This window comes from Bos mutus, chromosome 1 (genome assembly GCF_027580195.1).
Source record: "Bos mutus isolate GX-2022 chromosome 1, NWIPB_WYAK_1.1, whole genome shotgun sequence".
Lineage (NCBI taxonomy): Eukaryota > Metazoa > Chordata > Mammalia > Artiodactyla > Bovidae > Bos > Bos mutus.
The window spans coordinates 118,911,121-118,921,920 of NC_091617.1; positions in this window are offsets into that span (position 1 = coordinate 118,911,121).

Below are 10,800 nucleotides of genomic sequence, written 5' to 3' on the forward strand. Positions count from 1 at the left end.
ACATAAATGCAAAGACCGGATTCCCATGTGCAAAGTGAATAGAAGTGATTTTATAATAAGCCAGAGCCTCTAAACAGAGATCTATTTGGATTTAGATAATTGAGCTCATCTTTATCAATGAAATTTTCCTCAACACTCTTTCCTTCTTCTCTGCCTAACGACTTCTTTTCTTAGACTTCCTTTCCTGAGGCCCAAGTTCAGACTAGCTATGTTTCCACTGTGCTCCTGGACACATTCCAATGTTCCAAGCACAGCATTTTCTCCCACTGTGATTTCTCAATCTCCCAATGTGATTTCCTCTTTGTTTTGGTGTATTTACTACTGGAGTGTAAAGTCTTTATGGACAGAGACTATTTCTCTGGTTCACTGTTGTATTGTTAGTGCCTTGCATGATATCTGGTACATAGTATGTGCTCAATAAATATTTGGGAAATCTCTCCCCTCTTCATATATATATGCACACATATACATACATATATGTGTGTGTATCAAAATAAAGACAGATCAAGAATGAACAATTATAAGGGCATAATGTCTCATGTTATAATCATAGTGTTGGTAACTATGCAATGAATGCTAAGAATGCAATGTCAACAATCTCTGATATCTTTACTATATATTACATTGGCTTAATACTTGTTAACAATTGATTGGCTGAAAATTTCAATGCTTAAAATGAGTGGTTTAGTATTGAATAATGTCAGCAGTCCATGACAGATACTACTGAGTGACTTCACTTTATTTTTTCACTTTCATGCATTGGAGAAGGCAATGGCACCCCACTCCAGTACTCTTGCCTGGAGAATCCCAGGGACGGGGGAGCCTGGTGGGCTGCCGTCTATGGGGTCGCACAGAGTCAGACACGACTGAAACGACTTAGCAATAGCAGCAGCAGCAACTAGATTTCAGATACACACATGCTTTCTTAAAGTATCCATTTTTCATTTTCCTTCTTTCCTTTTTTCCTTCCTTTCCATTTTATTTTTGTTGTGTTCTTATTTGGGAAATACTTTTGGCTATCAAACAGTTAAATTCAAGGCACAACTGCTGAGTTTAGATTCCATAAGGTTGATGCTTTTGTTATTAATTTTAAATGGACCTATGCTATGTAGCTGCCATTATGAAAGCAATTGTAATTTTTCCCATTTTATAATCTTTTCAGATACACCCTTGAGTGTCTTAACTACTCTTTGAGTAGCGGTTGAAAGTGAAAGTGAAGTCGCTCAGTTGTGTTCGACTCTTTGCGACCCCATGGACTGTAGCCTCCTCTGTCCATGGGATTTTCCAGGCAAGAGTACTGGAGTGGGTTGCCATTTCCTTCTCCAGAGGATCTTCCCAACCCAGGGATCAAACCTGGGTTTCCCACATTGTAGGCAGATGCTTTACCATCTGAGCCACCAGGGAAGTTAATTAGTAGAGGTTACAATGCTACAAATGCTGTACACTGTAGGTGATGGATTTCTAAGGAACTTGAAAATCATGTAGTCTCCAATGGGAAAAACTGGGAAAGACTTGATAATTCATATATTAGTTGGGATTCTCCAGAGAAACAGAACCAAAAGCGTGGATGGATATATAGATAAGAGAGACAAAAAGAGAGAGAGGGAGATTGTAAGGAACTGGTTCATGTAACTGTGAAAGCTGACAAATCTAAAATATGCATGATATACTGGCAAACTAAAAACCCAACAAAGAGTTGATGCTGTAATGCAAATCTGAAGGCAGTCTGTTGGCAGAACATTCTTTTCTTTGAGGGAGGTCAATCTTTTTTCTATTCAGACCTTCAAATGATTGTGAGGCCCACCCACATTAAGGAGAGTAATATTTGTTACTCAAAATCCACTGTTTTAAATGTTAAACTCATCTAAAAAATATTTTTACAGAAACATATAGAATGATGTTTGAAGAAATATCTGGGTACTGTGACCTAACCAAGTTGACGCAGAAAATTAACAATTATAGTCCATATAGCGCATCTCTTCTCTTTTACTGTGCTTAACTAGACCGTTCAGGTATGACCTAAATCAAATCCCTTATGATTACTCAGTGGAAGTGAGAAATAGATTTAAGGGACTAGATCTGATAGAGTGCCTGATGAACTATGGACGGACGTTCATGATATTGTACATGAGACAGGGATCAAGAACATCCCCATGGAAAAGAAATGCAAGAAAGCAAAATGACTGTCTGAGGAGGCCTTACAAATAGCTGTGAAAAGAAGTGAAAAGCAAAGGAAAAAAGAAAAGAAATATCCATTTGAATGCAGAGTTCCAAAGAATAGCAAGAAGAGATAAGAAAGCCTTCCTCAGCGATCAATGCAAAAAAAGAGGAAAACAATAGAATGGGAAAGGCGAGAGATCTCTTCAAGAAAATTAGAGATACCAAGGGAACATTTCATGCAAAGATGGGCTCGATAAAGGACAGAAATAATATGGACCTAAGAGAAGCAGAAGATATTAAGAAGAGGTGGCAAGAATACACAGAAGAACTGTACAAAAAACATCTTCATGACCCAGATAATCACGATGGTGTGATCACTCACCTAGAGCCAGACATCCTGGAATGTGAAGTTAAGTGGGCCTTAGGAAGCATCACTATGAACAAAGCCAGTGGAGGTGATGGAATTCCAGCTGAGCTATTTCAAATCCTGAGGGATGATGCTATGAAAGTGTGGCACTCAATATGTCAGCAAATTTGGAAAACTCATCAGTAGTCACAGGCATGAAAAGGTCAGTTTTCATTCCAATCCCAAAGAAAGGCAATGCCAAAGAATGCTCAAACTACCGCACAATAGCACTCATCTCACACGCTAGTAAAGTAATGCTCAAAATTCTCCAAGCCAGGCTTCAGCAATACTTGAATCATGAACTTCAGATGTTCAAGCTGGTTTTAGAAAAGGCAGAGGAACCAGAGATCAAATTGCCAACATTTGCTGGATCATTGAAAGCAAGAGAGTTCCAGAAAAACATCTATTTCTGCATTATTGACTATGCCAAAGCGTCTGCCTGTGTGGATAACAGCAAACTGTGGAAAATTCTTCAAGAGATGGGAATACCAGACCACCTGACTTGTCTTTTGATAAACCTGTATGCAGGTCAGGAAGCAACAGTTAGAACTGGACATGGAACAGACTGGTTCCAGATAGGAAAAGGAGTACATCAAGGCTGTATATTGTCACCCTGCTTATTTAACTTCTATGCAGAGTACATCATGAGAAACGCTTGCCTGAAAGAAGCACAAGCTGGAATCAAGATTGCTGGGAGAAATATCAATAACCTTAGATATGTAGATGACACCACCCTTATGGCAGAAAGCGAAGAAGAACTAAAAAGCCTCTTGATGAAAGTGAAAGTGGAGAGTGAAAAAGTTGGCTTAAAGCTCAACATTCAGAAAACTAAAATCATGGCATCTGGTCCCATCACTTCATGGGAAATAGATGGGAAAACAGTGGAAACAGTGTCACTTTATTTTTCTGGGCTCCAAAATCACTGCTGATGGTGACTGCAGCCATGAAATTAAAAGATGTTTGCTCCTTGGAAGGAAACTTATGACCAACCTAGATAGCATATTCAAAAGCAGAGACATTACTTTGCCAACAAGGGTCCGTCTAGTCAAGGCTATGCTTTTTCCAGTAGTCATGTATGGATGTGAGAGTTGGACTTTAAAGAAAGTTGAGCACCGAAGAATTGATGCTTTTGAACTGTGGTGTTGGAGAAGACTCTTGAGAGTCCCTTGGACTTCAAGGAGATCCAACAACCAGTTGGATCTCTTCAAGGAGATCCAACCAAAGGGACAGTGATCAGTCCCTTTCTGATCACTCAGAAAGGAGATCAGTTCTGAGTGTTCACTAGAAGGACTGTTGTTGAAGCAGAAACTCCAATACTTTGGCCACTCAAAGTGGCCAAAGAGCTGACTCATTTGAAAAGACCCTGATGTTGGGAGGGATTGGGGGCAGGAGGAGAAGGGGGTGACAGAGGATGAGATGGTTGGATTGCATCACCGGCTTGATGGACTTGGGTTTGGGTGAACTCCAGGAGTTGGTGATGGACAGGGAGGCCTGATGTGCTGTGGTTCATGGGGTCGCAAAGTGTCAGACAGAACTGAGAGACTGAACTGAACTGAACTGACATAAACAGTTTAGAAAGGCAAAGCTATTATGGGAATCCTCGTTGGGATTTCTTCCCCGAGACCAAGGAGTATTTAAGCAAAACAGGCAGCAAATGGAATTATTAGTTTTTACCATTAAATTTAGTATAGGCTCTGCCGTCAGTTTGTGTGGCTACAGATACTCATTTAAGTTGTTCTAAAACAGTGTGCATCAGTTTCCTCATTGTAAAAAATAACTATAAATCCCCAGTGATGTTGTAAGTGGCATATACATTGGAGAAAACAATTATTCCAATTGACTGGTCATCTGTGATAAATGCAGAGTTTCTGATATTGGTTATTGAAAATAGAAAAGCAGAGACAAGAAACTGGCTCTAAATTTAGAATATAAGATATAATTGGATTCTAAATTTGACAAAAGGGTTGTTCCTTATCCCCAGTCAATAATGAGTACTAGACACTAAGTACGCGCAACATTTTCTTTGATGCTCGTTTGTACACCAGTTGCTTTTGATCCACGTCTGAATTCTCCCATGAAGCACACTCAAGAGTTCTTGTAAAAATATTTGTCTACATGAGAAAATAAAGTCCCATGATTTTGCCATGTGGCAAGACAGGTGGCCATCTGGAGAGTTTCTATATTGTAGATGAGAATGTCCTTCCCTGAGGATAAACAAAGTATCCAAGGAGTTTGTCATGAGGTAGACCAGGTGCTCACAATACCACACAAGAAACATACTTTGCAGTGGAATCTGATCTCTTCTTGATGCATGCAAGTTTCATTATAGATAATGGGAATTACATGTGTATTTTCAGAAAGCACTATGCTGGGTGAACTGCAAAGGAAAAGAAAACACAGGCATGAGATTTTAAAAGAAGTTAAAAAAAAAGAATAAGAAACAAGAAAGAAAAGAAACCCCAAACATTATGCCTCTCTACTCCTATGGTGATAATAAAAACTGTGGATGCTGAAAATGAAAGCGTGTACTTTTTAAAGAAACTAAATGTAGTTTCATGCCCTCCCACCTATGTGTAAGCTCAGATTCAAGATTATATTTGGCAACTAGTATTTTAGCTATTCATTTGCTTCCATAGAACAGTAGGTATATTGCATGAGGGTGTTGACTCTATTTTTTTCTTTTCAGTTATTTATTTTCAATGATTTTAAAATATTATAATTAAAAATTCTGGAATTAATATAACTGTATAAATATAATTTTTTTTTACTATGTAGAGACCAGAAAATATAGGCTTTTCATTTATATATCAAAGTATCCTTCAAATAAAAGCAATAGTTATATGTAGTGTCAAAATATATTCAAGATTTCAATTTTAGGCAATAGTTGATAAGAATAAAAACTAATTCCTATTAAAACAAGTAGCTTCAAAACCTCAAAAGATAGTACTTTTTTGAGGTATGTAAATTTTGACGATGTGTAAATATTTTTAATTCTTTCAACATAGCTAAGTACAAACTGTTAGCAAGGATTAAAGTCTTGCAAAAAAAAAATTCTTGGCAAAACAATAAAACAGAAGGAAAAAACCAGAAAATATTGAGTCAGTCTCATAAAAGGAAGTAAATAGACTGTAAATAGAAATTGTTTTATTGCCAAATCAATTCATTTTTGGCAAGCTGCATGGTAATATGATGTCTTTTATATGGTGCTGAAATAGTTTTCACTGTGAATTGTGAATAGACCCGTTACTAATGATTAACATTTGCTACATGATAGTTCATATTCACAATAGAGTAGATATGGTTTCTGCAATATAATTAATCAAATGCCATGAGAATTTTCTTCTTTTTTTTTTTTTAACTGACCAACATCCAATTATCCCTGTGTGTGGTTTCTGTATACAAAGAGAAGATGGTTTCTCCTTCACGTTGCCACCATGACCCCTGGGGCTGTTAAAATTAAGATCACAGCCACTACTTAGATTTGCCTGGGCAATTAATAATTCTAGAACTTATTCTACTGGATAGATTTTCCAGCATTTTAATAATAAAGTTGTTAATGATAATTATGATGATGGCCTTTAGAACCTACTCTATACTTTACATAAATCACTGTTCCTTCTCACAATAATCCTGATATATATATATATATGTGTGTATATATATATATATATATATATGTGTATATATATACTCCCAGAAAAATGCTTATTATAGATGAGGAAACTGGGCTCATAATACTAAGTAACTTGTCCTTGTGGTGACATAAATGTGAAGGAAATCCAAATAAGAGGGAATATGAATGTACATATAGTTGATTCACTTTGCTGTACAGCAGAAACTAACAGCATTGTAAAGTAAATATACACCAATAAAAATTAATTTTAAAAAGCTAAATAACTTTTCTACCATTGTATAGCTAGAAAGTGTCTGAATGACTAAGCCCAAAGATCTGAGACCCTACTGCCTATCTTTATGTGGTAAATGCTTATCATGTAATCAAGAATTAAGTGACTCTATATTAGATGTGGTCAAATACAAATTTAATAATCTACGACAAATAGTTTTTTATATGAAAATTTTTCACATATATATTTTCTGATGTAATTTCTTAATTTTACTATTGTCCAAGTAACAAACTATATCATTGCTTTGATATATTTTAAAATACAGTATAATGATTATAAATTTTATTGTAGAAGAAAATGCCTTTAAAATAAAAAATATATATGTGTCATGAATATTTGTTGATAACAGAATGTTCAGCATATTTTATATTCTAGAATTAGAGGGCATCAAACAGCATCAAAGTACCAAGTTATGTTGCTTACCTCAGTCATAATGTAAATCCATTATTAGAAATAACAATGTACTAATATTGCTGAAGTTTGGGGGCATTGATTTCCTGACCAAATGCTCCATATTTTACAGTTCCCTACGAGTGCATAAGTGGTAGTAACTTTTGCTAGCAGAATGGATGCTAGGCGCTTAATTTTTTTTCCCCAAAGTTTTTGAAATAGAAAAGAAAACTTCCTTCTGTTTGACTCAAATTGGGTTTCCAGATGTGTAGGGTCAAAGGTTGGAAATAAAAGTATCAAATTTTGGCCTGCTCTACTCAAACAGCCTGCCCAAATGTGTGAGAGCTTTCCCAGAGGAAAGTTTCCGTTTTCTTTTTCCTCTTACTTCTCCTAGTAAGAGGTCCATGCTAACTCTGCTGAATAAGAGCATTCTAATTCTGCCTTGTAAGTGATCTGAGTCTTCTCTTGTATTTATTCTTCAGGAATTGACTGCACTATGAACCGTTAAAATGCTTGTTATAAGTGCATAAATTTGGAAAGCTACTAATCTTCTTCACCCTGAGTTTGACATTGCCACGTTCTACTTGGTAACATTTGATGTTCTCTATCTCTTAACTAACTACTATTTTAAGATGAGAGCTAGAGGGTGAACCAACAAAAAAAACAGAGACATCATGAGCTTGATCCTTTTTACTCTGCCGAATGGTTGATCTTTAACAATTACTTTACATTTTAAGAATAAAAATTTTTTTGCTGGCTTTGAACATTTAGAAAATATCTGGAAATTTAAAATTTTACCAAAAAGTATGCTAAAGGATTCTTTACAAAGGCTTAAGTTAGGATGTCAACTTGAAATATCTACTATCAAAAATAAACATGAAGAAATATCTATGACCTTTATTCTTCTTAATTATTTATCAATATACTCTATAATGTTGTGGAATCATACCTTAGAGATATTGTGGGTTCAGTTCTAGACGACTTCAATGCAGCAAATATCACAGTAAAGTGAATCACATGAAACTTTTGCTTTCCTGGTACTCATAAAAGTTATTTTTATACTATAAGGTAGTCTATTAACTGTGCAATAGCATTATGTCTAAAAAACCAATATCCATAATTTAGTAAAAATACCTTATTCCCAGTTCAGTTCAGTTCAGTCGCTCAGTCATGTCCGACTCTTTGTGACCCCATGAATCGCAGCACTCCAGGCCGCCCTGTCCATCACTAACTCCCAGAGTTCACTCAGACTCACGTCCATCAGTCAGTGATGCCATCCAGCCATCTCATCCTCTGTCGTCCCCTTCTCCTCCTGCCCCCAATCCCTCCCAGCATCAGAGTCTTTTCCAATAAGTCAACTCTTCGCATGAGGTGGCCAAAGTACTAGAGTTTCAGCTTCAGCATCATTCCTTCCAAAGAAATCCCAGGGCTGAACTCCTTCAGAATGGACTGGTTGGAGCTCCTTGCAGTCCAAGGGACTCTCAAGAGTCTTCTCCAACACCACAGTTCAAAAGCATCAATTCTTCGGTGCTCAGCTTTCTTCACAGTCCAACTCTCACATCCATACATGAGCATTGGAAAAACCATAACCTTGACTAGATGGACCTTTGTTGGCAAAGTAATGCCTCTGCTTTTCAATATGCTATCTAGGTTGGTCATAACCTTCCTTGCAAGGAGTAAGCATCTTTTAATTTCATGGCTGCAGTCACCATCTGCAGTGATTTTGGAGCCCAGAAAAATAAAGTGACACTATTTCCACTGTTTCCCCATTTATTTCCCATGAAGTGATGGGACCAGATGCCATGATCTTCGTTTTCTAAATGTTGAACTTTAAGCTAATTTTTTCACTCTCTACTTTCACTTTCATCAAGAGGCTTTATAGTTCCTCTTCACTTTCTGCCATAAGGGTGGTGTCATCTGCATATCTGAGGTTATTGATATTTCTCCTGGCAATCTTGATTCCAGTTTGTGCTTCTTCCAGCCCAGCGTTTCTCATGATGTACTCTGCATATAAGTTAAATAAGCAGGGTGACAATATACCTTATTCTAAAAAATGCTAATTCAGACTGAAATTAAAGGAAGTGGGGAAAACCACTAGACTATTCAGGTATGACTTAAATCAAATCCCTTATGATTATACAGTGGAAGTGAGAAATAGATTTAAGGGACTAGATCTGATAGAGTACCTGATGAACTATGGATGGAGGTTCATGACATTGTACAGGAGACAGGGATCAAGACCCTCCATGGAAAAGAAATGCAAAAAAGCAAGATGGCTGTCTGAGGAGGCCTTACAAATAGCTGTGAAAAGAAGAGAAGTGAAAAGCAAAGGAGAAAAGGAAAGACATAAGCATCTGAATGCAGAGTTCCAAAGAATAGCAAGAAGAGATAAGAAAGCCTTCTTCAGCAATCAATGCAAAGAAATAGAGGAAAACAACAGAATGGGAAAGACTAGAGATCTCTTCAAGAAAATCAGAGATACCAAGGGAACATTTCATGCAAAGATGGACTCGATAAAGGACAGAAATGCTATGGACCTAAGAGAAGCAGAAGATATTAAGAAGAGGTGGCAAGAATACACAGAAGAACTGTACAAAAAACATCTTCATGACCAAGATAATCATGATGGTGTGATCACTCACCTAGAGCCAGACATCCTGGAATGTAAAGTCAAGTGGGCCTTAGAAAGTATCACTATGAACAAAGCTAGTGGAGGTGATGAAATTTCAGTTGAGCTATTTCAAATCCTGAAAGATGATGTTGTGAAAGTGCTACACTCAATATGCAAGCAAATTGGGAAAACTCAGCAGTGGCCACAGGACTGGAAAAGGTCAGTTTGTATTCCAATCCCAAAGAAAGGCAATGCCAAAGAATGCTCAAACTACCACACAATTGCACTCATCTCACACGCTAGTAAAGTAATGCTCAAAATTCTCCAAGCCAGGCTTCAGCAATACGTGAACCGTGAACTTCCAGATGTTCAAGCTGGTTTTAGAAAAGGCAGGGGAACCAGAGATCAAATTGCCAACATCTGCTGGATCATGGGAAAAGCAAGAGAGTTCCAGAAAAACATCTATTTCTGCTTCATTGACTATTCCAAAGCCTTTGACTGTGTGGATCACAATAAACTGTGGAAAATTCTTCAAGAGATGGGAATACCAGACCACCTGATCTACCTCTTGAGAACTTTGTATGCAGGTCAGGAAGCAACAGTTAGAACAGGACAACAGACTGGTTCCAAGTAGGAAAAAGAGTTAGTCAAGGTTGTATATTGTCACCCTGCTTATTTAACTTATATGCAGAGTACATCATGAGAAACGCTGGGCTGGAAGAGGCACAAGCTGTAATCAAGATTGCCAGGAGAAATATCAATAACCTCAGAAATATCAATAACCTCAGATGACATCACCCTTATGGCAGTAAGTGAAGAGGAACTATAAAGCCTCTTGATGAAAGTGAAAGTAGAGAGTGAAAAAGTTGGCTTAAAGCTCAACATTCAGAAAATGAAGATCATGGCATCTGGTCCCATCACTTCATGGGAAATAAATGGGGAAACAGTGGAAACAGTGTCAGACTTTATTTTTTGGGCTCCAAAATCACTGCAGATGGTGACTGCAGCCATGAAATTAAAAGATGCTTACTCCTTGCAAGGAAGGTTATGACCAACCTAGATAGCATATTGAAAAGCAGAGGCATTACTTTGCCAACAAAGGTCCATCTAGTCAAGGCTATGGTTTTTCCAATGCTCATGTATGGATGTGAGAGTTGGACTGTGAAGAAAGCTGAGCACTGAAGAATTGATGCTTTTGAACTGTGGTGTTGGAGAAGACTCTTGAGAGTCCCTTGGACTGCAAGGAGCTCCAACCAGTCCATTCTGAAGGAGTTCAGCCCTGGGATTTCTTTGGAAGGAATGATGCTGAAGCTGAAACTCTAGTACTT